Raw genomic sequence first — 25,387 nt, 5'->3', positions numbered from 1 at the left:
GTTTTGGGCAGTATAAAAATATTTTAAATACATACATACATACATACATACATACATTCATACATTTCTTATACAAAATTAAACTTTTTGTCTAAGTAATATGTACATTATATGACATCACTGGAACATATATTAATCTAAAGGGTGTCGGGCACTGGGGGAGCAGGGGGTCAGTTTAGCGGCACGATGGCCCTGATGTTGAGTTCTATGTGGCTTTCAGATTGCAATGCAGCTTCCCAGTCTCCCTTTCACCAAAGTAGTCCTGTGCCATCCAACAAGCCACCTTGGCAAGATGTGGAAACTTGCCTGGCCATAGTGGATGAGTTGGTCATGTAGTAAGTAATTATGTGTGATGAATAAGGGTTTCTTCAGCATTTTTTCCCTGACGATCAGATAATGGACACTAAGCAGTCATGACTAAACACCACTGAAATCAATGAGACACATCAGTCTTGACTAATTTTAAGTCCCAATTATTTTAGTCGGACTTAACTAGCTTACTTGGAATGCTGCCCAATCTTTCTGTAGATTTCATGCTACCTAAGCAGTTAGTGTTTGCATAAATGTATCTCATGGTCTAAATCTGTAGTTGAAAAAGGTGAATTATTGCACATATAATCTAACCACTATATAACTATAACTATAATGATAACTATAACTATATATATATAACTATAACTATATATATATAACTATATATAGTTATATATATAACTATATAACTATATATATATATAACTATATAACTATATATATATATATATATATAACTATATATATATATATATATATATATATATATATATATATGTATGTATATAACTCTCTCTCTCTCTCTCTCTCTCTCTCTCTCTCTCTCAGAACAGTGCTGAATTTTTCATTATTAACCAACTTCTTTCCTCTAGTCCCGGACTTTTCCTGAATTATCTAAAGAACATGAACATTTAATTTCACAGCTCTTCTGGTCAGGGGCATATCTAGGGGAAAGGGGGCCCATGTTCAACCCTCTCCCTGGCAGACCGTCAAAGTGAGGGAGATAATGAAGAAAATAGGGAGGCGTGGAGCTACACCCCTGGTTCTGGTTAATAGTTAGTATGCAGACGAAACATTTATAATGAAATGCTTTAATTCTAAAAAGATATAATCCCTACATGTTGGTGTAGGTTTATGTTTTAGGATATTAATTGTTTTATTACAATGATATTTACTCAGCTAAATAGTTTAACTTGTTTCCTAAATGAATAAGCTGTCAATATTTTCATATGAATTATTCATAATAGGGTCATCAGATAAAATCTTTGGATCCTCATGCCAAGGACCTATCAGGGCTGCCTCCTCCTCCTCCTCCTCCTCCTCCTCCTCCTCCTCCTCCTCCTCCTCCTCCTCCTCCTCCTCCTCTTCTTCTTCTTCATACCGCTATTTGTAAATGGTATTATTTTCTTATACTGGCTGACATTCTGACTAGCAGTGCACTTGCACAACAAAGTTGCACATGCAAAAAGGTTGCAGAGCTGTGTGAAGTTGTGGTGCTCTGTGATGTTGTGCAACCATAGTGGAAGGCTTTTTCTGGGACATAGACCAGGTTGTCATGGTCTTTCCAGGTGGTTGGGTGCAGAAGATGGGAAATTGCTTCAGGGCCTGTACATGGCCACACACGTAATTATTTTTATGCATTTTTCTCACATCCACAACTCTTGGACAATTGTCAAACATAACGACCCTCAAACAATTTTAAAATGTAATAAATGAATGAATGAATGAATGAATGAATGAATGAATGAATGTTGTGTGGTATGTCATCCAGAGAAAAGTGGAGCAGCCCCACCCCCTTCGCCTGGCTCCTCCGAGCCTTAAACAGGTCCTGAAGGTTCTACTACTACAGTCATTGTGCAGTGATGTTGTTGAACGTTTCGGCAATGAACTTGTGAAACAGCCATTGTGCAAGTTGTCTTCTGCTAGAGCAAGGACTAGTTAAATAGATGTTCCTTTTGTGTGCCACATCTTACCACTATGTCCTTACGCTAGACAACATTTCAGTTTGCATTTCAGACAACACCAGTCTGAAATGCAAACTCTCAACATAACTCAATTATGCAATGTCCTTCTGCAAGCACACCATTAGTCAGGATGTCTGCCAGTGAAGTTCTTCTCACGCTAAATGAGAAGAGCTTCTGTCGGGTCTGTGGAGAGAGCAGGCTTAGCCGGCTCTCTCTGCAGATGACAAACTTGTAGCCTTGGGCATCTGCATCCACCCCGCCCCCCCACAACTGCAGGTTCCATCATGGAGCCGGTGGGGGCTGTGGGAATGGGGGCCACATGGCCTCCAGAAGTCCCAGGATGCCCCGTGCAAATGCACGGGGCATCCTGGAGATACCCCCAAGCCCAGGAGGCTCCTTGCAGCCTCCCGGTCGGAGGTGTACTCATTTGTCACCACGTTCCGCAGTGACACACGAGCAACAAAATGAGGTTAACAGAGTTCTCACTCCATTAACCTCATTTAAGGGGATGGTGTTTTAGATGGCTAGGCGCCTTGGGAGCACCAGGCCCACCCACGAGCTCGGTGGTTCCCACAATCAATGGAAATCAGGCTAAGCTCCCTTTGCCCACTTTCCGTTGACCATGGGAATAGCTTCAGTGTGTAGTTGGATTGCAGAGATTCTTTGGTCTGCTAGCTGTAGTTGTCGAATAGAGCACCTGAAAGCCACTGAAAGGCAAGTGTGGTGAAAATCAATCAAGTACAGACTGAGGAGCTGTTTTACTATATTTTTAAATAATATGCTTATCTGGATTCCAATCTTTCTTAGGACCCCAGAATACTCTTATTACCTTTGCACCTAGTCACTTCGGATACTTAGCTTGCAGTGAATGGCATCTTTATTATTTCATTAGTCTGCACGTAACATTCAAATATGGCAGTTCTTGCAGATTTTTACTCAAACGTGGTTATGATTCTTGAATATCATTTCAGGTAGATGTATTTTTGTTTACATCAGTAGAGGAGAAACACAAGTACTCTGAAGCTGATATTTCACCATCCCACAGGGAGACACTTGGGAAAAAAATTCTATAAATGAAGTGCTTGAATGTGAATGAAATTTTGAAACTGATTACAGCAATGTCTGTGTCTGGTTCAAAATATACATTGCAGCTAGATTTAAAATAAAAGCATTTCCAGATGAGTTTCAACAGCCTGTATTTTACACTACTAATGAACAGTGTTTGAGAGGTTGTGTTCACTCTTACTCTTTTGAAAATGAGTGTGAGGTTTGAAAATGAAATGTATCATTGTGTTCTTAGCATGCACACCAACTTGTATTCTTCTGATATCTCAGTCTTGGAGGGAGAAATCACATTCCCCCCGCCCCATATATTTTCTGCTTTCATGTTTCTCTTCAAAATGCATACTTCCAAAAAAACACTTTTGTTGAGTAAGAAATCTAAGTCTAACTCTGTGAGGCAGTTTTTATACATTGACATATAAGTAGAACTTCTCTGTTGATACTTGTGATGTGAATACTAACAAATTTTCTATCTGAACGCTTTTAAGATTGTCATATCCTAATAAAGCAATTTGTAAATTAAAGAGAAAATGGGTGTTTGGATGAAGATTGGGTTGATCTGTACTTGAAATGTGAAGTGCTGAGCTGAATATGCATGGTACCTCTCATTACCCCTACTAAATGCATGGTACCTCTCATTACCCCTACTTTCTAAAGTGGTGATTCTCTTTATTTAGCAGGGGGAAAGCAATTGGCTCTATCCAGTGGCTGTTGCTGGTGGCTGTCTTTTTGTTTTTTTAGATTGTGAGACCTTTGGGGACAGGGCACCATTTTATTTATTTCTTTATTTATATCTATGTAAACAGCTTTGGAACATTTTTTTTCCATATTTGTTGTATTTGTCATATTATAACCTTTTCAACCTTCAGGGCAGATTCACACTGCACTATGCTTTATATTTTTCCTCTCTGTGTGTGATGTTCAAGTGAAGTTTGAATCACAGTCAGAAAAACATGTGCGCCAACTTTCATGTTGGTGCCTGTCTTGAAAGGCGATATAGCATTGTGTAGTGTTTTGAATTTCTCCCTCCCCATTGAAATCTGTGGCAGGATGTTGAGCTAATATTTGAAATGTAGAATGTGCATACAAAATTCCATTGCTATATTTCAATGTCCAACAAATCTATGTGTAACAAATAAACTGACCATCTGACTTATGGACGGGATGCCAAAAACCATTGAGTTAAACTGAGGATTTACTTGGCTCCCAGCGTGGTGCCATTCCAGTGCTAGAAGTACAATATCCTGTCACCACATAATGGATGGCAGGGTCGCCTTTTTCACTGGGGAGATAGCTGTGCTGTGGACCTAACCGCATTTGTTTTCACCACTTGGCCAAAATTCCCTGATTTCTTGAAAATAAAAATAGTTTAAAAATTAAACCTGAGATCCCAGGCGGCATAGGCAGCAGTGGCGTAGCTAGGGGAGAGGAGGCCCATGTTCACCCCCTCTCTCCCATAGCCCCTTGGAGTGAAGGAGATAATGAAGATAAGGAGGGGTGAACCTGGGGCCCTTCAGGAGCTTGGGGCCCAGGTTCTTTGAACCCATCCACTCAATTATAGCTATACCCTTGATAGGCAGTTTCAGGCGTGCTGGAAAGGTTTGGAGCTATTCCATCCTTCCCAAGTGTAACATGTTCTTTTAATGAATCGAAATCGTAGCCATATACTTATATGGAAAAGTAAAATGATGCAAGAGCTTTGGAGACACCACTAGGGTGGGGGCTACACATGACCAGTGCCCTTAGTAATCCCATCATTTGAGATAAGGTCAGATTTATCAGATGGGTCGTATTACAGTCAAGTTATTTTGTCCCATAGTAGTACCCCACAGAGACCATGCTAGCCTGTTCACAGTCTTGTCCTAGGTTACATTTTTTTGGTCATGCTGCAGGGGCTGGCTTTTACATATATAACTGACAAGGAGCAAGACTTTTTTAAAAAACTAGTTACAGCCATACTGTGGCTCCTTTCCATTTACCTTGTTGTGAGCCTACTTCCAAGCACACTGTTGTGTTTTGAGAACAGATGTTGTAGTGTGAATGAGAGAAAGCAAGACAGCAAAGTAAGGTATGAAGTTATTTCTCCAAATGTATCTGCTTTATGAGGACAATTGCCCTGTGCAATTGTGCCTTCAGTTTACTTGTGTTGGTGTATATGTATAGACATAGAGGCGATTCTCACGATCATTGGAAAGCGGGCTAAGGGATTAGCCCAGGATAGCAGAGCGAGCGCTCTGCTAACCTGGGTTTTCCGATCATGTTTTGCCGTGGTGCGGCTCCGTGCTGCAGCAACACATGAGGAGACCCCCGTTGGGAAGCTGCAAGCAGCCTCCCAGGCTTAGGGGTCTCTCCAGCATGCCCCACACACTCACACAGGGCATCCTGGAACTTCCGGGGGCCATGTGGCCCCTGATCCTCACAACCCCCACCGACTCCGTGACGGAGCCTTGATCGTCTGCAGGGAGAGTGGGCTAAGCCCACTCTTCCCACAGAACCCCCTCCGGCGGGTCTCACTGATTGTGAGACTCACCTGATTGTATACTTGGACTTGCAAAAATCTTTTGATAAAGTTCCTCACCAAAGGCTCTCAAGTAAACTTAGCAGTCTTGGAATAAGGGAACAGGTTCATGTGTGGATCGGTAACTGGTTGAAGGACAAGGAACAGAGAGTAGGAATAACTGGACAGTTTTCACAATGGATGTAGGTAGAAAGTGGGATCCCCCAAGGATCAGTACTGAGACCAGTGCTCTTTAACTTGTTCATAAATGTTATAGAAGTTGGGGTGACCAGCGAGATGGCCAAATTTGAAGATGACACTAAACTATTTAGGGTAGTGAAATCCACAATGGATTGTGAGGAACTCCAAAAAGATCTCTCCAAACTGGGTGAGTGGGCAACAAAATGGCAAATGCGGTTCAATGTAAGCAAGTGTAAAGTGATGGGGCAAAACCCCACCAACTTCACATATACACTTATGGGATCTGAGCTGTTGGCAACTGACCAGGAGAGAGATCTTGGAGTCATGGTGGACAGCTCATTGAAAGTGTTGTCTCAGTTCATGGCAGCTGTGAAAAAGGCTGATTCCATGCTAGGAATCATTAGGAAGGGGATTGAAAATAAAAATGCTAATATTATAATGCCCTTATACAAATCTATGTCCACTTCTGGAGTACTGCATACAGCTTTGGTCACTGTATCTTAAGAAGGATATTGTAGAACTGGAAAAGGTGCAGAAGAGGGCAACCAAAATGATTAGGGGCCTGGAGCACCTTTCTTATGAGGCTAGGCTACAGCATCTGGGGCTCTTTACCTTGGAAAAGAGGCAACTAGGGGGAGACATGATCGAGGTGTATAAAATTATGCATGGAGTGGAGACGGTGGACAGAGAGAATTCTTCTCCTCTCTCACAACACTAGAACCAGGGGTCACTCCATGAAACTGAAGGTCAGGAAATTTAGGACTGATAAGAGGAAGTACTTCTTCACACAGCACATAATTAATCTGTGGAATTCTTTGCCATGGTATGTGGTGATGGCCACCAGCTTAGATGGCTTTAACAGGGGCTTGGACAGATTCATGGTGGACAGGTCTATCAGTGGCTACTAGCCTGGTGGCTGTGGGCAATCTCCAGCCTCAGAGACACAGTGAAGGGGAGCAAAACAAGAGAGAAGGCATGCACATACCTCTTGCCTGTGGGCTCCCCAGAGGCATCTGGTGGGCTGTTGTGTGAAACAGGATGCTGGAGTAGATGGGCCTTGTGCCTGATCCAGCAGGGCTGTTCTTATGTAGGCCCCTGGGCAGAAGTTACTATCAGTGTGTGAAGGTCATGATGAGAACTACAGGCATAATCATCATATCTCTCCTCTCCTCCACATGTAAATTTCTACCCAGTTTGTCTATCCGCACATGATTAATATCAGAGCCATAAAAGTGACTTGCTTCCTGTCTTCTTTTCTGCCTTGGAAAGAAGATGGCTGAGTTGCCACTCCTCAAATGGAGTCTAAATGGAACCTACTTTATACATTTTCTTTTTCTTGTCTTCTAGAATTCATTTATGTGAAGAGATGAAAGCCAGGCAATCAATGAATTCATGGTTAAAGCAAATGGATAATGTTCCACTATAAATCTTAAAGCACATCTACTGCACCTTAACTGCTCATGCTAATCACTATAAAGATATTTTTATACCATATTTTAACACCTTTCAGAGTATCCCTTATTCCTCAGTCTGTCAGCTGCTTTATGATTCCCACTTGGACAATAAAAGACAATGTAAAACTTTATTTCAACTGATAGAGAATCCTTTTGATTCACCTCTCCAGGTATTGGAAAGAAATTAGACAACACAGAATCCTCTTTCTTATTTCAAATGTCAATAATCACAAGGACTACATTTTAAACCATTCTGTTTTTTTCCTAATTCAGAAGATGAATTCCAGAGAGTATTATTAGAAAATTATCGAGCATAGGAGACCTGGGCCAGGATCCAAACACTTCCCCATCCACAGTAGAAAGAATGTCTTGCTTTTTTTTCTCTCCTCATGCCAGATTGTTATGTCTCAAGTGATGCAGCTCCAAAGGAACTGTCATTTTTGGAGAGATTTCAAAGGGAGACAGAGCTGTCCTGAAGGTGAAGCTAAAATTCTGCAATATACATGCAGAACACCAATTGTTTGTATCTTGCCCTTTTTCTGAACGGAAATGGTACTAACCGTGATATAGCAATCATGCTTGGGCAATACTTTATCAAAATAAGATTTGGAAATAGGAATGGTGGCCAGATTCATTGGTAGGAGCCAGAATGTCTATATTGGCTAAAGAAGAATGAGGCAATATTTCTATTTAATAGTCTGGATATATGAAGAAAGACTTGCTGTTGTGAAGGGCAGCATTAAGTTGTTTGGGGGCAACTTTGGAGCAGGTGTAAAATGAATGAGTCTACCAGGCAATGCAGAGGCAAGAAGCATCCATTGGGCAAAAGTAGTCCAGGGTCATATAGTACAAGCAAGAGGGCAAAAGCTACGTAATTAGCCTAACAGGGCTAAGCTAAGCCAGAGTCAGAGGAGCAGGAGGTGGGTCAGGAGCCAGGGGCTCAATCCAAAAGGGTGAGCAGCCAAACACCTGGAATCAAACACAAGCCAGGTCATAAGCCAGGAAACTACAAGCAAGAAACTAGGAACCAGAGCATGTCCACAGATTTGTTTCATCAGGAGTTAGTGGTGCGGCTCCAGCATTCACTTGGCTGGTATTTTAAAGGGTGTTGTGTTAAAGGTGCCTCTTGCCACCAGCACTGCCCTTATGGCCCTCAAACGACCAAACCAATACATGTTTGGGCAGAATTGGACCAAATGGCTTCACAGACCAGAGGCTTGGTCTGAATTCAGACCAAACCACAAACCCTCAGTCTGTGCACACCCCTACTTAGGAGCAGTGCCTTGTTTCCAAGGTGTTTGCTAGGGCAGGGCTCTGTAGCCCCTGGTGGGGATTATGGTGCCTCTGCATCATCAACTGAGTTAGAGGACAAGGGGATCAAAGGGCACAAGGGATCCTGGCGTTGGAGGCAAAGGTCCCTGGAATCCCACCTCATCCTTGGAATCGCCTGAGACAGATCTAGGCATTATGGGGTCAGGCTCAGGGCTCATGATGACCATCTCATCCTGAGAGTCCTCTGTGTCCGATACAAGGTCAAGCTCAGGGTTCACGACACATTAAATTACTTCCCTGTGGCATTCAGGTTGTGTGTCTTCTTTTTTGGCACAATAGGAGAAAGCTTGCTCTGCTTTTATGCAGCCCTTTGAATTGAGTCAAGCCTACTATTCAGTAGGGAGGTGTCCAAAGTCTCTTCAGTCCTTGTGCACTTGTAGTGCCACCAAATAAAAATGTCAGCATTGGTAAGGACATGACACAGCATTCTGCCTGCATCAACATCTCTACCAGAATTGATTCAGGCAGGGGCAGAAGCACTTCCATTATGCAATCCGATATGATCTGGGTCAAATCTGGAAATGAAGGTAGAGCTATGAAGCACAAAGGGGTGGGTCTTTTTGCTACCTCCTGCTTGACGTGTATGATTCTGGTATGACTGTGTCATGGCATTGGCCTTAAGGCTGCAGAGAACAAGAACATGTGAGGCACCTGGTGTGTGTGTCTGCGTGTGTGCATGAATAGATAAAAGGATAGGAATGCTATATTGTAGAAAATATGAACCTCCAGTTTAATATATTTACATTGCATGTAACCAACAATCCATAGACTTATTATATCCTATTGTCTACTAAAAGCCTTATTTTATTTCACGCTAATGGCCACTTAGGCAAAAGATGGTCTGTCTTTGGCTATGACAGTAGTCATAGTATACAAAGTGATAGTGGATAACATTCTGCAGCTTTGGAAAATAAAACAGGTGTGAGTCAGTAGCACATGATAGTAAGTCTGATGGTGGATTCACTCAGTCCCTGGGCAGGTAGCATCCATTCTCTGCTAGTTCCATGACAAATGGAAAACTGAACCAAAGCAGCTAGGATGGGTCCTTGCTTCCCCTGACCTCCCCACCTTCTTAGGAGAGATGGGGGGAAGCAAAAAGAAAGCTGTTGCTCAGCTGGTGGATCCCTTTTCCCCTCAAGGGCCGAGGGACATTTGTCCCTGCCTTTCTTCAATTATATCTATGCCCCTGAAAACAGCTCTTGAGGTCCCATTTGCATTCATCATCCTATGGCTGCCTGTGGGGGCTGAATGAGCTAAGTAGCATGCACCATTCAGTCCATTTGGAACTTGTTCATTTTCATGGTAAAAGGCAGGTAAGAGACTTACCTTCTAGTGAAGAAGAGCAAGGGATCCACCCCACCCACCCAATATTTTTTTAAAGTGTAAAAGGAAAAGCAGAAATTCTGGTGGCTGCCATGGCTTCCACAATACTCGAGACCATGCAGTATCTGGGGCATTCATGGTGGGGAAGAAGCATCGCACCCTACAAGAGGGAACCACTGAGAAGAGCTCTGATTATCCTTGCACCTGAAAACAATTTAAACAAATTTTAAGTCCCTTACTTTGCCCCAAGACAAGAAAGTCCACCAATATTTACAAAAATAAATAGGAGACTGAGAACGGGGCTATTCATAATGAAATAAGCAGGGGCATAAGGAACAAAAATGAAAATCCTTGCACACTCCTGTTCTCTTTCTAAAATGAAAAAAAAAACTTATTTTTGATATATTTGTTGGAATGAATGAACTAAAAATTATGCTTTGTTTTCCGCATTTAAAGGTGTAAGTAATAATTGTTCAAATAAAAGCCCACATTCTCCATGGCTTAATGAGGGCAGAGCAAGTCCAGCATTCGGAGACAGCAATTGGGAAGCAGTTTTCAGTTTTATCCCTTCCCTGCAAAAGCCTTGTTCACTGTCAGAAATATGTCCTTGAGGAGTGTGTATCCCTCAGGAACATATTCCTGGCAGCAAACAGAGCTTTTGCAGGGAGAGGAGAGAATGAAAAATTACTCCCTGATCCCCCTCCTTGTGTACTGGGCTGCAGAACAATGTTGCAGCACAGCTAATGTCCTGGCTCCCTGCAAGGGTAGAGCTCTTGATGCCCCCTCAAAAAGCTGCAGAGAATGTAGGCTAATGTTTATGTGTTCAGAACAAATTCCAGAACAAATTCCAGAACAAATGTATAAGACTATATTTTTCTATATTGACACAATTTACATTTTCAATCTCCAGATAAAATAAATCTGCAGGGGAAAAATGCTGCTGCACACTTACTCCCCTCCCCCCACTAAATTTGTAGAGTTTCCCTCAATACACGGAAAATCATTCTGACATGATTTCACCTTAGGTTTAATTGATTCAGTGATGGATAAAATGAAGCATTTTGTTAGTGGTCTCCAGTAGAGTTGTTAATGGGAAGAAAGGCGACTGTCACCTTATTTATATGTTGTATAAATAAACCTTTCTCCTGGAAGCTCAATTTTATTCATACTATTTTAATAGCAAATGCAGACCATATTCAAAAAGTATGATCTTCATTTAGTACAAAGGCTGGATTTTTAGAAACTATTGACTCATGACAGAATAATAAAGCAAAACAAAAAAATGTGATCCAGATGCCATATCTTGGAAACAGCCTAGCTGATATCATTAAAGTCAACTGTAAAGAGAAGGCAGAATGCCTCCTTGTTTGAAGGAGAAAATGGTTAGACCTACTCTTAGGAAGCCTGCCCTTGATCCATTGGTGATAGATAATTATAGGCCAGTCTCCAATCCAGAGGTGCACCTAGGTAATATTGGAGCCTGGACCTAATGGCCTGTGGAACTTGCCCCCCCCCCGGAAGTTAAGTATAAATAAATGAAATAAATTAAATTAAAATAAATAAATAAATAAATAAAGTTAAGCATCACCCCCCTACATATGCACACATCGTGACACACACAGTATTTTTGACACGTGGGTGCTTGAGAGCACAAACAGAAACTGAACTCACAAGAATGTAAGAATGTAAAACAAATATTAGGTGGTTCTGACGAGCCCGGTGGTTCTGACGACCCACAAAAATTGGGCTACGCTTTCCTAGCCCGATTTTTGTGATCGTCAGAATAGCCCCTATGAATTTTTCAGGTCCAAAATCTGGGTGATTTGTTTTGGACCTGAATCGGGCCAGCTTGCACAGGGGCAATTGTTTTGCCCCCAAATCTCCCCAAAAAGGTAGATTTGGGTACAAATCATTTCTTTATCTGTGGCATGAAATATAGGCAGTTTTTGCCTATCTGTGATTCCTGGATGGCCGGAAATGACTTCCAGCCACCATTTTGAAGCACAAAGCCATTTTGTGGCTCTTTTTTGTTAAAAATAAATGAATGAATGAAAAATAAGACAATTTGGGGGTTGGGGGGACATTCCTGGGGACCTGGATGTTGTGGGAAAATCCTCTGAAACCTTGCCCTCCTGTTTAATTCAGTCCCTTGCTTTCATCCTTCCATCAGTTTTGATAGAGAATGGGGCATTTTACTGAACTAAAGAGGAATCGACATGGTTCCAGCAATAGAACTTGTTGCCTGACAGAATTGAGTCAAATTCAACGAGCGGTGTATGCTCAAATAAGTTTTTCACTCATGATCATGAAGGCACAGTACAAGTCAGAAATGCACTGGACAGGCGGGGTATAAATATTTTAAATAAATAAACAATAAATAAACATATTCAGTTGCCAGTTTATATAGATTTTAAAAAGCATGCAAATAAGTAAATCCTACAATACATGTCTTTGTAATTCAACAGATGTTTTCATGTGGTGCAAATTAGCCTTGGACATGAGCTACTGTTTGGCCTATCTGCCCTCCCTACTCCTTATTGGTATCTTCTGATGCCAGCTATGTTTCCTTTTCTGCTGAGTGGGGAATTTGTCTCAGGACCTTGATTACATACAGTATCTCTTCTCAGGCTCTGGTATTTGCTACCTCTTGACTGAGTAGCCTCACATTCTTAAACAATCTTGTTCTGGCCTACTGGCCTGACATTCTGTTAGGAGCCTGAACCAAACTTTATACACTTAATTGTAGGCCTGGATTAAACATTTCATTATCACTGTAGAACAAGGTTCTATGCTTTCCTACCCTCCTTTTTCTTTTTTCTTTTTTTTTTGACATATTTTAAAAGTAAGGAACCTAACCCCTAGATTTCCATGGGGTAAGCTATAATCAAGAAGACAGGAAAAAGTGACAATCCTCCAATTCTGTATAATGACCTGGTGTCTATCCATGCATGGCCATCTGTGCACACTAGGGGTGTGCCAATCAATTCTCTCTTGGGTCAAATCAGGGGATAGAGGGCCTGATTTGGGGTCAAGGAGAATCACCACCAATTAGACCCGAATCAATTCAGGTGATTCATATACCATTTTGAGGCCTGTTGTTCTGGGGGTGGGGGATGGCCTCAAAATGTTGTTTTCTTGGGAGAGCTGGTCTACCAATTGAGATCAGTGGGTAGACCAGCCCTCCACTCTGGACTTAGCACGTCAGCCCACCTCAGAGGACTGGTCTAGCCAGATGGGCTGACATGCTAAGTGAACAGCAGAGGACTAGTCTACTCTCTGTTACCACCAATCCCATTAGACCAGCTCTCCTTGGGGAAAAGCACCATTTTGAGGTCCAGCAAAATGGACCTCAAAATGATTCACGAATCACCCAAATCAGTTTGGGTGATTTATTAAGGCAGGCAGGCAAGCTGGCTGCTTTCAATGAATCAGTTTGAGGGCACTGCAATTCAGAGCATAGGTTTTTGATTTGTGCACACACCTAGGGCATACCAAGGTGGCATTGGGAGGGTGGAACCAGGTTTCATTATGCTCAGTGTTAATCCCGCATCACAGAATGCTTTTTTTAAAAAATGGTTGAACTAAAGATAGCTCCATTCATTCGTCAAAGGTTTATACACAGTATCAAATCAGTTTATTTGACTTTTATGAGGTGCCAGTGAATGCAAAAACATTACAATTCTTTTTCTGTTTATCCCCAGGAGCTGTGGTTCACAAGGTTGAGGTAAGATTCCAATCTTAACAAAAATAAATAAATGAACTGTCTAATTAGAATGAAACATTAAGGCATACTGGCATTGTTTTGAATTTGATTGTTAAACTGCTTGATAAAATTAAGCATGGAGGTTCTGAAAATTCTAAATGATCTCTTGTTCCCTGACTTTCTATTTATGCATATCAGATTCAGAATTGTTGAATCATTATCTAGGAGACTGTAAATTAGTGTTTACATCTTCATATGAGTAGTACTTTAAGAAGCTTACTGTGAATTTGCACTTTCTTATATTGAACTTTCACATTAACTGGGTGTCAGGGTCTGCTCTGACACAGTCCACAGGGGGTCCATGGACAAGAAGAACCCCAACACAGCCCTTGATGGGTCCTCGAACTAGGAGAACCATGATACAGCCTGAAAGGGTCTTTGGATGAGGAGAACCCAAACATAGCCCCAATGGGCTGTGACAGGGCAGATCCTGACACTGGGTTTGCAAAGCTGTAGTTCTCTTTCACATCACTTCCGTAATTGGCCAAGTCAGCCATGTGTTTTAGTTGGAACTGTAGTTATAAACGGGAGTGGAAAGATTGGCTGTTGCCATGATTCTCTAAGCCTAACTAACTAAAACTCACCAGAGGCCAATTAATTATGGTTCTGTGGTCTGTGATGACTATAGGGATGGGCCATCAGTAGTTCCAACAGTGCTGCCTCATGTCAAATTGCAAGTTTCATTTTTGAACATAAAGGCTGCCATCCTAACTAATGAAGTGCCAGTACAACAGTGTTGCAATGAAGACCAAACTGTGCCAGCACATACAGAGAGGAAACTATGTTCCTTTCTTTCTACTGCACCTATGCTACCCCAAAATATGCCCCTGAATATTTTGGGGGGGTGTCTCAGGCAGCTGTGGAAGAAGCTGTGGGGAATTTGTCCTTAACCCCACTCTTCCCAATGTACTATATTTTTATTGGCTGGAAATATGTTTTGTGAGGGTTTTACAAATATATACTTTTCTACCTGAAACATGGTGGTATAGTCAACAAAATCAGAATAACACCAAAACCAGGCAAAACCAGGCAAACATGATCTCTGAGATTTAAAACAGTAGTGCTGGACTGGGAGATGGAACCTATTCACAATCCTAACAAAGAACCAGAAAGGTGTGGTCAGAATTAGGTCTTCTGCTGGGTTCAACTGAAATATGTACATATATACTGTATTTACGTAGAAATCACAAACCTAAAATAGTAAGTTTTCCCCAGAAGAGATAGGAAACAATTGTAAAGTTTTGAATTCCAAATTGCAATGCCCATGTTAGATTCCAAGTTCCAGGTTATGTAAGAAGATCCAGTTGTGTGATATGAAGAAATCCCTCAAATTCAGGTCCCCGCCCCCATGTAAATCTGACTTCCATTACCAAAATCCCATGATTTGGGTTTATTCACTTACTCAGTTTGAGAATTTTGAATGAGTGAAATAATTATGTATACAGTTTGTAGGATTTTTATTTTTCATAGTATTATTGAAAGTAGTCCCAGAGCCATTAGTTTTAAATGAGGCAGTCCAAAAAAATAAATCTGTCTCTGAAAGATTGGAATGTTGTTATATAGATATGAAAAACACCTTGTAAATTCATTCAGTGTTCCTGTGAACCATAAAGACTTGTTCATGATGACCATTAAAGCAATGTCTTTGAGAATCACTGTGACTTATCTCAGTGGGTAGAGGGAGGCTTAACTGATACACTAAAACGTGTAATTGTTCTTGGGAAAAGTGAATATGGTTCATATCACCTAGATCCTGTGCATTTCTGGCTCTTTCTGTCTGCCAGTATCCAAGTTTGTTGCTCTTCCTTCTCCTTTCCTTTCCCCTTCCCCCTCAATGCAATTAGTGTAATATACTTAACCAGCATAGGAGACTATTGCTACCTTTGTTCATGTTGAATTGAGTTTGTGCCTAATGAAACAATTTTGACCCATTTCTTAGACTGACAAGCACAATTTGAGTAATAAGCAACATTTAGTTCCCTTTGAGTGAAATTGCTTTTTTTGGTTGAGGAATTTGGGACGTTGTTTGTAACCAAGAGGCAGTTCACATGGAGCTCTTTCCATCCACATGAACAAACGGAACCATTGCTATTTTTTTTAAAAAATGTAAATTTGGCAGTGATGGCCTGCAGCAATTGCCGTTATCATAGTGCTGGAAAAAATGTCACCACTTTGGGAATTGATAGAGACTTTCATTTGTTATCGTCTGGATTATACATTCTTTGTCTATGTGTTCTTTGCAACAACAAAGGCTTTTGTGTTCAAAATAAGTATTGTGTGAATCCTCCCTAAGGCTCCCTTTTTTTTTTTAGTTATCAACTAAAAGTGTTAATGTATAGCTGTTTTGCATTTCATAAGCTATTCTGTCTATGTCAGTTTGTATGCTTCTCAGTGTGAACATGTGATAAATTACCTCATCTAAAAAGCTTTATTGCCGAGGATGGACCTGGTTTACTGGAAAAACATTTACCAGGAAATGTGAGATTTGCTAAAATCTAATGTATCTGTGGCACAAAGATGACTTATTTCTGGCTATAATGTCTATATTAAATATACACTTAGGGAGCTTTTCTCTCTCTCCTGCTTTCAGATATTTCAATCTCAATTTTAAATGAAGCATAAGGTACTCTGACGTTTATACATCAAAACATTTTCAGAACTAGGGGATATTTCCATCTCCAAGATCAGTTCCTCTCTTTCCAAAACCCAATAAGTTCTTCGACTCTGATCCTGGTGTAACTATTTTCCTGTAGATAAGCTCAGCTGAGAAGCGAAGCTGGCAGCAGCCCATGTTTAGCCACCATTGCGGCCCCTGTCCCTGTCCCCATGTCTGATGTCAAATGCAGGGGCCTGGCTAGCCATGCCCCTGTGTCTGACATCAGGTGCAGGGGCATGGTCTCCCCCCCAAATGGGGCCATGTGGCCCCATTTGGAAGGCAGATCAGCCCATGCTGCGTAGGGCAGCGCGGGCCAGAGCAACTCTCTCTGCCTTTAAAGGCAGGGAGAGCTGTTCCGGCCACATTGCCAACGTAGCGCGGGCTGATCTCCCTACCAAACGGGGCCGCATGACTCTGTTTGGGAGGGAGATCGGCCCTGCTGCATTGGCAACGAGGCCTGGAGAAGCTCTCCCTGCCTTTAAAGGAAGGGAGAATTGCTCCAGCCCGTTCTGCCAATGCAGCACAGGCCGATTTTGTTCCCAAATGGGACCGTGCGGTCCCGTTTGGGAGTGAAATAATGTTCCCCTCATCTGGTGTCAGATGTGGGAGGCATGTCAGGGCTGCGAGGCACAGTCCAGGGCTGCGAGGCACAGTCCATTGGCAGCAGCCTGGATTCTTTGAACCCATTCTCCCAATGGTGGCTCTGCCCTTGGATAAGCTAAATGGGCCACCAAAAATGTAGGGGTGGGCAAAGCAGCCTTGGTTTGATTAGGAGGGGTAGCTCTGCATTTTGAGAGCCCGCAATGTGATTCAGGGCTGTTGGGAGGGGATTCACTTTTGCCTCGCCCCTTCCCCTGCTTTCCCACTCCTTACTGACATAGGCAGGGGACAGGCCGAGGCCAGCTCTACTTGTATTTTCCCCTGAGCATTGCATGGCAGGGTCAGAGCTATAAGAAAGTGGATCAAATAACCTGTTTCCAGGAGCTGCTGAGCATGCCACCAAACTCCACCCTTCCTCTGGCTGGGGCAACAGACCTGGGAGCCAGGCAGTAGAAGGCAGAAGTGGCTGGCAGTAGCAGTGACAATGGTGGCACCAGGCAATGGGACAGCCAGCTAGAGGGGGGAGACAAACATGGGTGTGTGTGAATGTGGAATGTGTGTGAGTGTGCACACTGCATCAGGGCACTGCCACTAGTGGGGAGGCTACCTATGTTCACTGTGTGAACTCAGGCCCACTTTTCCCTTGCTACACCTCTGTAGCATAGCAATGTCAAACTCCTAAAATGAAATCTGTACAATCCTGGGAAGGGTGAAGGTTTTTCTGGAAACTGTAGTCTCTCCTAAAGCTACAGCAATGATAGACTACAGTTTCCAGAGACTACAGAGGAAAAGTTTTCTAGGTTTCATTACAAAAGTGAAGCTTCAGAAGACTACTTCCTTACCATGATCTGGGAAATACGTGAGCAGAGCCAGGCTGTCTCCTGCCTCTGCTGGTAAGTATCTAAAAGTGTCAGGAAAGGGTGGTGTGGTGCGGGGAGATGCCAAAGCAGCTGGATTGCTTTGGAAGCAAATCAGCTAGACTGAGAGGTCATTCACACAATTGAAAACTCTGTTCTACCCAGGTTTGGGAGCTGTGTGTACTCCCAATTTTTGATTGTGTGGAAGCAAGGTTAGAGGAAAATCTGCGTAGAAGTGATTGTGTGGAAGCAAGGTAGGAGGAAAGGCTACCCAGGTTTTCCTCTATCCTTGCTTCCACACAATCAAAAATTGGAAGTACACACAGTTCCCAAACCCAGGTAGAACATGGTTTTCAATTGTGTGAATGACCTCTGAGTCTGTCAGGGCTGCTTCCATTTGGTCTAAACTGGTGCCCTCCCATTTTATAATCTTCAGTGGCTGAAGTGGCCTGCATCACTTCCAGATGAAATCAGCCACTGAAACTTTGCATAGCCCTACAAAATAGGTTCTCACTATTGTATTTTAATAGGTCACAATTTTATAACCAGATTCTCCAGCTTACAAAGCAACAATGCTATTCACATTCTTCTGTCCTCATGAGTGTGATATATTAGTGAAACCAGAGTACTCTATTGGTGTAGACTATTTCTGTAGGATGGGCATTGGAAGGGGGAGCCAAATATACTGCCTCTGAGATATGGAAGCCCTAAAATCGAGGCAACAAAATGTCTATAGCATCAAGAAAGCTATTTCCATGTGAGATAAAAACACAGGGCTACATACAACCACTTTGTAGACAAATGCCTTAACGTAGTTGTGCAGAAGGTAAGATGGCAGTCTAGTTGTGGGTGGTTCATCCCAGTAACAATCCAAGGAAAACACTATTGTCCAGTCACCTTCTATTTGCATGTTTCTGAAAATTACTGAGAACAGCCTTTCCAGGGCCACTTTTACATATGTGAAAGTGCCAAAAGAAGCAAACATTTATTTACTTTTAGAGAATCAGTGGGTGGGAATACTTTTGCTCAAATTCATAGAATCCCAATAGATCAGCTTTAACTGGTTTCTCTTGTGCAGCCTGGTTCAAACATGCATGCTCCCCATCTAATGATTGCAACATGAAATGGTGACTTGCATATGTCAATGAAACATCAAAGACCACCAAAACCTTCCAAATTGCCCGATGTCCATTCAGCAATACTGCTATGTGAAGATGTGAGTTCACACTTTCAGGTTCACAACCATCAAGCATGCATGAACCAGCACATTATACAGAGAAAACATACTGCTTGTAATATCTGTAGAACACAGCATATTGCTTTAAAGACTGCACTTGAAAATCCTTATAAAGAGGGTTCATAGGATCAGGCCTCTTTATTTACTGTGGGAATAATCCACAGTGACAAAACCATCTCCATATGAATTGCCTTTTTTATTTTTAGCACACGAACTCCTTATTCCTAACCTTTTGAATATAATAAAAATCATTATTCCTAATCACACAACAGAGTCTCCCCCACCCCCACCTTTTTTTCCTTCCACAAAGTGCATTTAATGTTATCATTCTTGCAAACACATTTGCAGACTGTCTGGTCAGGTGTATAACTGGAAAAGGTCAAGGCAAAATATCAGCACACTTAACAAATGCATTTTGGGGTTCTGTGTTCATAGGAATCCTTCCAGTTGCATGGCAACCATCATTGTAATTACTACATGCAATTCAGTTTTTAATAATTTAATTAGTATTTTCTCCATTATATTGTTGCATATAATGAATGTAATTTGTAACTTGCCTTCTGTTTGCTTACAACAATAAGTGCAAGCTAGTGTTAAGTTTTAAAACAGACCAGTGAGCATTAAACTTTTCAAAAAACACTGCATGAGTAATGCAAAGATGGAACATGGTATTTTAAAATCTCAATATCGCAGGCACTATTGGCCTGTCCTAGTTGCAGGCAAGGCAAGGCAGTCCACAGAACCTTGAAGGGGTCCAAGGAGAGAGCTGACTCAACACTGAGTCCTTAGTACTTCTGAACCCAAATGACTGATCCTGGTCTCGCTGGAGTCTGGCACTCCACCTGCCTGATCCTGCCAAGCTTGTGGTCAGAGCTGGTTTGCAGACCAGCATGATGGTGTGGCACAGGTGGGCTCAGATTCCAGGGGTCTGCCACAGGGAGCCCAGGCCCTGAAGGGGCATCCTGGGGTGACCCCAGCTCTGGGGCTCTTAGGGCCTAGTATTGGCCATGCCTCATCAGTATCTGACTGTGAGTCACAACTGTGAGTGGTGGCTGAGATAGGCTTTACTATGACAAGTGCTTATGCAGCCTCATCATATCCTAACATTAGAGCAGCTCCTTGTATTTACAACTTTCTTTAAATGGTGTGGATTTGGAGTGGGTGTTTTAAGGATAAGAATGAGCCTGTGTGCTTTTAGGAAGGCCCAGAGCACGCAGAGGTGCACCTAGGTCATTTTGGAGCCTGGACCTAAAGGCCTTTGGACCCCACCCCCAGTAGCCCCCACTCGGAAGTTAAGCATCATCCCCCTACACACACACACACACACACACACACACACACACACACCATGACACACACAGGGGCTATTCTTACGATCACAAAAATCGGGCTAGGAAAATCCTAGCCCAATCTTTGTGATCGTAAGAACCACCGGTCTCGCAGCCAAGCCCGGTGGTTCTGGAGCGGCTAACCCACTCCTGTAGCTCACCCTTTAGCCCGAGTTTGCAGAGCGAGTGCTCCACAAACCCAGGCTATCTGCTCGTGAGTAGCCGTGGCGCAGCTCTGCACCGTGGCTACTCATGAGTAGACCCCCAGCTGGGAGGCGTAAAAGCAGCCTCCTGGCTCGGGGGTCTCCCCAGTATGCCCTGCGCGCTCGTGCAGGGCATACTGGGGCTTGCAGGGGCCGTGCGGCCCACGAGCTCCCCAGCCCCCGCCGGCTCCATCTCGGGGCCGGCCATCATGTTGGCAGCCAATCTGGCCATCCAGGGCTCCCTTCCCACTCACTTCCCAAAACCGGGTCTCACGGATCGTGAGACCTGGTCCACAGTATTTTTAACTCGTGGGTTCTTGAGGGCACAAACAGCAACTGAACTCACAAGAATGTAAGAATATAAAACAGGTATATTTATGCAAATATGCATTAGCAGAAACATTTAATGAAAGGAGAGCTGGTCTTGTGGAAGCAAGCATGACTTGTCCCCTTAGCAAAGCAGGGTCAGGTTGCATATGAATGGGAGACTAGAAGTGTGAGCACTGTAAGAAATTCCCGTCAGGGGATGCAGCCGCTCTGGGAAGAGCAGAATGTTCCAAGTTCCCTCCCTGGCTTCTCCAGAATAGGGTTGAGAGAGATTCCTGCATGCAATCATGGAGAAGCCACTGCCAGTCAATACTGAGCTAGATAGACCAATGGTCCGACTCAGTATATGGCAGCTTCCTATGTTCCTATTTCAATACGCAACTTAACAGATTCCCATCCCACATATTTCTTTCTCCATTCCCTCCTCTGTCTCTAAAGCAGGGGTCCCACTCATCCAGCCAGTATGATGCGGACCATCGGCAAAGCAACCACACCACCCAGGACAGACTAAAGAGCATTTGGGAGCCCTCAGGGGGTGTGGATACCCTGGACCTCAGCCCCGAAGTCCAGGGGTAACAGCACCTCTGAGGGCACATAGGCGAGTAGAGAAGATAACTGAAGGGAAGAGCATGGATAATAGGGAAAATAGTAGTGTATAGACAAACTCTATACACACTATATATACACTGTAGTTTATGCTTTTTGCTTAAACAATATTCAAACTGGGCTGCTTGCTGCTGTGATAGGTGTAAAAGAGCTGTTTGAGTTTGCTTCTGAGTTTACATGTTGAGGATTGGAGTGCATGTGGCTAAAAGTCAAGATAAATATGTATATGTTATAGACATATATGTTTTATTATGTCACATATCCTGTTCTTCCTCCAAAGAGTTCTGGGTAGTGTACATGATCTTCCTCCCCACTTTTATCCTCACAACAATCCTGTGAGGCAGCTTTGGAGGAGAGAAGGAGAGAGTGTGTCTCACCTAAAGTCCTGCAGTGGGTTTCATGACTGATTGGGGAATGCCAGATCCCCCAGTCCTAGTCTTAACACTCAAATCACTACACCACCTTGGTTCTAAACAGTGTGTGGGTATTAACTGCAGGAGAAAAAGGAGATTAATACTTAGTGGTGAAGTAAACTAGTGGGGAGGAGAATGCTGGTTACCTACAGAGAGCATGAAAGGGTTTAATTGGCAAAATGTGGGAAGGTTGTGGGCCCTGGGCAGGCCCTGTTGGCCCAAGCCCTGGATCTTTTAAGTACGTATCAACACCTCTGTAAGGGAGAGAGGAAGAGGGGAGAGTGGCAGGATTATGCATGCAAAATCTGGTATTGTCAGTTATGTTCAGAATTTCTTCTAAAAATAATTTTTGTAAGATTCAATATTCCGCTGAGTGTGTTTGGGTGCAAAAAGTAGTGGATTCAGCCAATTTATGTTGGGGGTTGTAATTTTTACCCTGATTAATTAGCAGAGCACTAAAGAAGTTACCCACTCCAGTTACAGAGTAGAATGCAGAGTTTAGCTGTTGCAGCTATTTAGAGAAGATGGAGATACTTGTAGAACTAAATACTAAGTAGATTTATTGGTGAAGTACACTTTGGATAGGAAAGACCTAACCCTAATCTATAGAACTACATAATGAATAGGTAGGGAGAGAGAGAGAGATAAGTTTCCATTGCTCTCTAAGAGGAAAGGAAGTGAATCTGACTCTCACAGGAAATGCCTGAGGAGTCCTATCAAGAGTCACAGGGTAGAGATAAAGCAGGGACAGGTAAGGAGACCCTTAATCACTATCTCTGCTCCCAGTGCCCCTAGTGATCATTAAGATAGTTGGTGCAAAAGGTCGATGCACTGGAACTCCATCTCCAAGCATTTAAATGGCAGAGCAAGGGGCGGGGCAGGAGAGAAAGGGAATGAGAGAAGTGGGGAAAGAGGGAGACAAAAAATGGTGCGAGGTGGCAGAAGGTGGCATAAGACTATGAGTGGTTCCCCAGAGGTTCATTGGAATCCAATCTGGCCTTCCACCAAATTTGAGTTTGACACCTCTGGCGTAGTGCATTTGCAAGAGAGAGAAAATCCAAGCCCCAGTATTTTTATATGGGGGGGTATTCCTGTTGCACCCCCTTACTGTTCCCTCTAAGGCATGCACATGTGCACGTGCTCACAAGTTTTCTTATGTCCACTCATTTAATTTTAGATCCTGCTCAGGTTGAATTAGGAAGGCCCCACTCTGAATGCATCTGTGCACACAGTGCCCTGATAAATCCGCCCAGAACAAAACTCATTCCGCAGAGATGAAAAAAATTAGAGGGACCTGTGCACCCCCTGTGATTTCATCCTGGATCTGCCCCTGCTTGCGTCTTGTCCGGATTCAATCTCAGTTTATTCGCCCGCATCCAACCCATCACGGACTCCAGCCTCCGATTCAGGACACCCACTGCCTCCCTAGGATCAGGTAACAAGGAGAAATAGAGCTGAGTGGCATCTGCATATTGCTGACAACTCAGTCCAACTCCCTAAATTACCACTCCCCGCTGTTTCATGCAGATGTTAAACATCCAGGGGGGACAAAACTGAACCCTGTGGGACCCCACAGGTCAATGGCCATGGAGTCAAGCAGAAGTCCCCCAGCAACACATTCTAGACCTTCCTCCCAAGAAAGGACTGAAGGCACTCCAAAGCATTATGTGTAATTTCTATACTTGAGAGGCAGTCCAGAAAGATACCATGGCTGATGGTATCAAATGCCACTGAAAGGTCCAGCAGAAACAACAGGGATGCATTCCCTGTGACCAAGCTCCCAGTGTAGGTCATCCACTAGAACGACCAAGGCAGTTTCAGTCCCACATCCAGGGCAGAAGCCAGATTGAAAATGGTCTAGATCATTCATATCATCCAAGTTCCTCTGCAGCTGGGACGCCACCACACGCTCAACATAAGAACAGCCCTGCTGGATCAGGCCCAAGGCCCATCTAGTCCAGCATTCTGTTTCACACAGTGACCCATCAGATGCCACTGGAAGCCTACAGGCAGGAGTTGAAGGCATGCCCTCTCTCCTGCTGCTACTCCTCTGCAACTGGTATTCAGAGGCATCCTGCCTTTGAGGCTGGAGGTGGCCTATAGCCCTCCAACTAGTAGCCAATGATAGACCTCTCCTCTACGAAGTTATCCAAACCCCTCTTAAAGCCATCCAGCTTGTTGTTGTCACCACATCTTGTGGTGGAGAGTTCCACAAGTTGATGATGTGTTGTGTGAAAAAGTACTTCCCTTTGTTGGTCCTAAATTTCCTGGCAATCATTTTCAAGGGATGACCCCTGGTTCTAGATTGCCTTGCCAAAAAAAGGAAGGTACACTCCTAACTCTCAGCAATGCCTGCAGATTTCAGTGGTACCTGGAACCTTGCCACAAGTGATAACTTTGAAGGCTACATGCTGGCTTTAGGTGAGTTATAATGCATTCTGTTCTCTTTTTTCAGTTGTCTTGGTTTATGCTAAGACAATTCCTGTCTGAGTGCAGTACTGGGGGAGGGGTGGCCAGCAGCACCTTTAAAAGTGAGTAGCACAGGTCCTAACCTGTGTGGCAGCTGCTCCATGTTGCTGCTGGGACACTCCCCCCAATAACTCATGCACAGCACTGGCGTGCACATGGCCTCTGTGCATGCACAGAAGCCATGTTCATAGTCAGCATGGCGGACACAGATTTCCAGCAGCATCTATCAGCTAATATTGGTCCCTGTATGTGTTTGGGCTGATGGTCATGTCCTCTTTAGTAAAATAAGTCTCATTCATTTCTGGACACAGACTGGTCTTGGTAACATAAAATAAATATTAAATACTAATAGCAATATCTGCAACGGTTATGGTTACCTAAATTAGAACATTCTTACTCATTTGGGGTCAAAGTCCCTACATCCCTTGGATCTTAGTTAGGTTTGGAAGATATTTTTTAACAATTTTCTTAACTGGTTTCATCTAATTAGTAATGTTGTGGTTTCTGTTTCCCGAAACCCAGTGCTTTTTTCACTCTAAAATTATACATTTACTGTATTTTGGAATATGTATAGAGTTGATTTTCTGTGTGCGAAATGCTCATCAATTTTTAAAGAAGTTTAAAAATATAGTCCAGTCCATTATACTTTCCATATCTAGGTTTAAACTAGGAAACATGATTGGTGTTTGTTTCCTTTTGTTCACCTTTCATTTTTAATATACTTGCAACATTAAGAATAGTTTCATTTCCTTTTCTTTCAGAATTAAATATACCGTTTTCAGAACAAAAAACATAAAACCCCACAAAGGACATGTATTGATATCCTGGCCAGATTAGTCTTTAACTTTCTAACATATTGGGTAGAAAATGAAATGAGGTGAATGCTAGGGCATATTCCTGACCTCCAAAAGTAAGTGTAAAATCTTATTTAATGGATTTGGTATTAAAACATTATGAATTACATCATAACTGATTCTATCATCTGGATAACACAGACAGATGCTGAGGACCCCAGAGCAGGAATATACTCCATGAGGTTACTTCATTGCCTCCACCTTTGGA

General features: G+C 42.9%; 1 protein-coding gene across 34 annotated transcripts in view; it reads left to right on the top strand.

Annotated features, from left to right (window-relative positions):
* The window catches only part of PTPRD (protein tyrosine phosphatase receptor type D), a 1,992,390-nt gene that overhangs the window by 1,037,651 nt on the left and 929,352 nt on the right, over window positions 1-25,387 (top strand). For all 34 annotated transcript variants that reach the window (XM_053297923.1, XM_053297924.1, XM_053297928.1 and 31 more), the window contains exon 8: window positions 13,568-13,590. The gene's annotated coding sequence lies outside the window, so the exon portion shown is untranslated. The remainder of the gene's footprint in view (window positions 1-13,567; window positions 13,591-25,387) is intronic.

This window comes from Hemicordylus capensis, chromosome 2, assembly GCF_027244095.1.
Source record: "Hemicordylus capensis ecotype Gifberg chromosome 2, rHemCap1.1.pri, whole genome shotgun sequence".
Classification (NCBI taxonomy): domain Eukaryota; kingdom Metazoa; phylum Chordata; class Lepidosauria; order Squamata; family Cordylidae; genus Hemicordylus; species Hemicordylus capensis.
The sequence above is the reverse complement of the archived record's forward strand: the minus strand, read 5'-3'. Positions and strand labels throughout refer to the sequence as shown.